This window comes from Antennarius striatus, chromosome 18 (assembly GCF_040054535.1).
Source record: "Antennarius striatus isolate MH-2024 chromosome 18, ASM4005453v1, whole genome shotgun sequence".
In the NCBI taxonomy this organism is placed as follows: domain Eukaryota; kingdom Metazoa; phylum Chordata; class Actinopteri; order Lophiiformes; family Antennariidae; genus Antennarius; species Antennarius striatus.
In genome coordinates, this window is record NC_090793.1 from 8,535,001 (window position 1) to 8,540,000 (window position 5,000).

General features: G+C 35.5%; 5 non-coding genes across 5 annotated transcripts; all 5 read left to right on the forward strand.

Moving 5' to 3' along the window:
* Positions 1-450: 450 nt before the first annotated feature.
* trnar-ucg (transfer RNA arginine (anticodon UCG)) lies at positions 451-523 on the forward strand. The gene has a single exon. It is a non-coding gene; the product is annotated as a tRNA-Arg (tRNA).
* A 1,074-nt stretch (positions 524-1,597) lies between these two features.
* On the forward strand, positions 1,598-1,670 carry trnar-ucg (transfer RNA arginine (anticodon UCG)). The gene has a single exon. It is a non-coding gene; the product is annotated as a tRNA-Arg (tRNA).
* Positions 1,671-1,967: 297 nt separating this feature from the next.
* trnar-ucg (transfer RNA arginine (anticodon UCG)) lies at positions 1,968-2,040 on the forward strand. The gene has a single exon. It is a non-coding gene; the product is annotated as a tRNA-Arg (tRNA).
* A 1,449-nt stretch (positions 2,041-3,489) lies between these two features.
* On the forward strand, positions 3,490-3,562 carry trnar-ucg (transfer RNA arginine (anticodon UCG)). The gene has a single exon. It is a non-coding gene; the product is annotated as a tRNA-Arg (tRNA).
* Positions 3,563-4,643: 1,081 nt separating this feature from the next.
* Positions 4,644-4,716, forward strand: trnar-ucg (transfer RNA arginine (anticodon UCG)). The gene has a single exon. It is a non-coding gene; the product is annotated as a tRNA-Arg (tRNA).
* The last annotated feature ends 284 nt before the right edge of the window (positions 4,717-5,000 follow it).

A 5,000-nucleotide genomic window follows, 5' to 3' on the forward strand; every position in this document is an offset into this window, starting at 1 on the left:
TGTTCATCATAGTTGCGTACTGTCAGTAAAGTCATGAACAAGCTTTGTTTTACAGCACCAGGTTTGTAGACAAATTTTTAAAACGGTAAATAATGTAAAGACCATGTAACCTAATGCACAAGGCCTCTGACTTTGGATCAGAAGATTGAGGATTCAAGTCCTTTCATGGTCAACAGCACATATCAGTGAGATTTGAGCAGCCATTGTGCCATGGGGTTTCATGTTACATTTGATGAAGGTGGTCCTGTAGGTCAAATATTGACTGACCATCGATAATGTTGTACCTGAACTTGTGCTTTCATATTCCTCCAGATGTTCAGATGATCAAATTTTTGATTGGGCTCAATTGAAGAAATGTGATGGAAGCATGTTGTCTTTCAACATGACCAGAAATTTTGTTTAAAATTAGGAGGTTTTTGGACAAATTGTAAAAATGCTGACATTTTCAACAACCACGTGGCCTAATGGATAAGGCGTCTGACTTCGGATCAGAAGATTGAGGGTTCAAGTCCCTTCGTGGTTGATAAAACAGGATTGTGTGAGTTGAATAGCCATTGTGTGTTGGCCTTCAATGTTGTATTGTGCACAAAGAAAATGTAGAGGAGTCAGTGCCAAGGTCAAATATCATTTCAACATTATTCTACCTGATCTCATATTTTCATATTCCTCCAAATTGCCGCATGATCAAATTTGTGATCAGATTAACTTTAAAAAGCATAATGGAGGTGTGTTAGCTATCAATATGACAAACAATAAACCGAACGGATTCTGCCTTAAAAATTGCAATAGGGAAAGAGAGAACTTTCCTCAGCAGAAAAGAAAAGAGGTGGTTATTCACTCCACTACTTTTCAATCGAACAATATGAAAACAGTCTTCCTGATAAAGGGGGTAAATGTGTCGGGTTCACTTTATTTTATTCCTCTGTTTGCCAGATTGTGGGATATTTCAAGTCTGAATGCAAATCCCAAATGATTTCATCTGTCCTGAACTAATCATCGAATAATATTTAGTTAGATACATAAAACATGTTAGTGACTGTTAAGGCAATCAAAAGTGACTAAATATTTAATCAGATCTATTGTTTTCTCCGAAAGGAGGAGAAGAAGATCATAAAGGTTATCAAAACTGGCTGAAGTGGCTATACAGTGTTCATCATAGTTGTGTACTGTCAGTAAAGTCATGAACTAGCTTTGTTTTACAGCACCAGGTTTTTAGACAAATTTTTAAAATGGTAAATAATGTTAAGACCATGTAACCTAATGCACAAGGCCTCTGACTTTGGATCAGAAGATTGAGGATTCAAGTCCTTTCATGGTCAACAGCACATATCAGTGAGATTTGAGCAGCCATTGTGCCATGGGGTTTCATGTTACATTTGATGAAGGTGGTCCTGTAGGTCAAATATTGACTGACCATCGATAATGTTGTACCTGAACTTGTGCTTTCATATTCCTCCAGATGTTCAGATGATCAAATTTTTGATTGGGCTCAATTGAAGAAATGTGATGGAAGCATGTTGTCTGTCAACATGACCAGAAATTTTGTTTAAAATTAGGAGGTTTTTGGACAAATTGTAAAAATGCTGACATTTTCAACAACCACGTGGCCTAATGGATAAGGCGTCTGACTTCGGATCAGAAGATTGAGGGTTCAAGTCCCTTCGTGGTTGGTAGATCAATAAAACAGTCCAAGTAATAAATGTATAAGGTTCATTTTACTTTATTACACTAATGGCAAACTGGGAGATTTTCAAGCCCAAATGACTCCAACTTTCATGAACTAATAATTAAGTAATAGCCTTTAATTTGTTTAGAGACATAAAATATGTTAGCAACCGTTAATACAATAGAAGGTGATTAAATATTTAATTAGATCCATTGTCATTATTTTACTAAAGTGATTGAGAACCTTTTTTAAAAAAAAATCAGCAGGTTTTTAGAAAAATTGTTGCTAATTTTTTTCCAACAACCACGTGGCCTAATGGATAAGGCGTCTGACTTCGGATCAGAAGATTGAGGGTTCAAGTCCCTTCGTGGTTGATAAAACAGGATTGTGTATGTTGAACAGCCATTGTGTGTTGGCCTTCAATGTTGTATTGTGCACAAAGAAAATGTAAATGTAGAGAAGTCAGTGCCAAAGTCAAATATCATTTCAACATTATTCTACCTGATGTCATATTTTCATATTCCTCCAAATTGCCGCATGATCAAATTTGTGATCAGGTTAACTTGAAACAGCATAATGGAGGTGTGTTAGCTATCAATATGACAAACAATAAACCGAACGGATTCTGCCTTAAAAATTGCAATAGGGAAAGAGAGAACTTTCCTCAGCAGAAAAAGAAAAGAGGTGGTTATTCACTCCACTACTTTTCAATCGAACAATATGAAAACAGACTTCCTGATAAGGGGGGTAAATGTGTGAGGTTCACTTTATTTTATTCCTCTGTTTGCCAGATTTTGGGATATTTCAAGTCTGAATGCAAATCCCAAATGATTTCATCTGTCCTGAACTAATCATCGAATAATATTTAGTTAGATACATAAAACATGTTAGTGACTGTTAAGGCAATCAAAAGTGACTAAATATTTAATCAGATCTATTGTTTTCTCCGAAAGGAGGAGAAGAAGATCATAAAGGTTATCAAAACTGGCTGAAGTGGCTATACAGTGTTCATCATAGTTGCGTACTGTCAGTAAAGTCATGAACAAGCTTTGTTTTACAGCACCAGGTTTGTAGACAAATTTTTAAAACGGTAAATAATGTAAAGACCATGTAACCTAATGCACAAGGCCTCTGACTTTGGATCAGAAGATTGAGGATTCAAGTCCTTTCATGGTCAACAGCACATATCAGTGAGATTTGAGCAGCCATTGTGCCATGGGGTTTCATGTTACATTTGATGAAGGTGGTCCTGTAGGTCAAATATTGACTGACCATCGATAATGTTGTACCTGAACTTGTGCTTTCATATTCCTCCAGATGTTCAGATGATCAAATTTTTGATTGGGCTCAATTGAAGAAATGTGATGGAAGCATGTTGTCTGTCAACATGACCAGAAATTTTGTTTAAAATTAGGAGGTTTTTGGACAAATTGTAAAAATGCTGACTTTTTCAACAACCACGTGACCTAATGGATAAGGCGTCTGACTTCGGATCAGAAGATTGAGGGTTCAAGTCCCTTCGTGGTTGGTAGATCAATAAAACAGTCCAAGTAATAAATGAATAAGGTTCATTTTACTTTATTACACTAATGGCAAACTGGGAGATTTTCAAGCCCAAATGACTCCAACTTTCATGAACTAATAATTAAGTAATAGCCTTTAATTTGTTTAGAAACATAAAACATGTTAGCGACCGTTAATACAATAGAAGGTGATTAAATCTTTAATTAGATCCATTGTTATTATTTTACTAAAGTGATTGAGAACCTTTTTTTAAAAAAATCAGCAGGTTTTTAGAGAAATTGTTGCTAACTTTTTCCAACAACCACGTGGCCTAATGGATAAGGCGTCTGACTTCGGATCAGAAGATTGAGGGTTCAAGTCCCTTCGTGGTTGATAAAACAGGATTGTGTATGTTGAACAGCCATTGTGTGTTGGCCTTCAATGTTGTATTGTGCACAAAGAAAATGTAAATGTAGAGAAGTCAGTGCCAAAGTCAAATATCATTTCAACATTATTCTACCTGATGTCATATTTTCATATTCCTCCAAATTGCCGCATGATCAAATTTGTGATCAGGTTAACTTGAAACAGCATAATGGAGGTGTGTTAGCTATCAATATGACAAACAATAAACCGAACGGATTCTGCCTTAAAAATTGCAATAGGGAAAGAGAGAACTTTCCTCAGCAGAAAAAGAAAAGAGGTGGTCATTCACTCCACTACTTTTCAATCGAACAATATGAAAACAGACTTCCTGATAAGGGGGGTAAATGTGTGAGGTTCACTTTATTTTATTCCTCTGTTTGCCAGATTTTGGGATATTTCAAGTCTGAATGCAAATCCCAAATGATTTCATCTGTCCTGAACTAATCATCGAATAATATTTAGTTAGATACATAAAACATGTTAGTGACTGTTAAGGCAATCAAAAGTGACTAAATATTTAATCAGATCTATTGTTTTCTCCGAAAGGAGGAGAAGAAGATCATAAAGGTTATCAAAACTGGCTGAAGTGGCTATACAGTGTTCATCATAGTTGTGTACTGTCAGTAAAGTCATGAACAAGCTTTGTTTTACAGCACCAGGTTTGTAGACAAATTTTTAAAACGGTAAATAATGTAAAGACCATGTAACCTAATGCACAAGGCCTCTGACTTTGGATCAGAAGATTGAGGATTCAAGTCCTTTCATGGTCAACAGCACATATCAGTGAGATTTGAGCAGCCATTGTGCCATGGGGTTTCATGTTACATTTGATGAAGGTGGTCCTGTAGGTCAAATATTGACTGACCATCGATAATGTTGTACCTGAACTTGTGCTTTCATATTCCTCCAGATGTTCAGATGATCAAATTTTTGATTGGGCTCAATTGAAGAAATGTGATGGAAGCATGTTGTCTGTCAACATGACCAGAAATTTTGTTTAAAATTAGGAGGTTTTTGGACAAATTGTAAAAATTCTGACATTTTCAACAACCACGTGGCCTAATGGATAAGGCGTCTGACTTCGGATCAGAAGATTGAGGGTTCAAGTCCCTTCGTGGTTGGTAGATAAATAAAACAGTCCAAGTAATAAATGAATAAGGTTCATTTTACTTTATTACACTAATGGCAAACTGGGAGATTTTCAAGCCCAAATGACTCCAACTTTCATGAACTAATAATTAATTAATAGCCTTTAATTTGTTTAGAGACATAAAATATGTTAGCAACCGTTAATACAATAGAAGGTGATTAAATCTTTAATTAGATCCATTGTTATTATTTTACTAAAGTGATTGAGAACCTTTTTTTAAAAAAAATCAGCAGGTTTTTAGAAAAATTGTTGCTA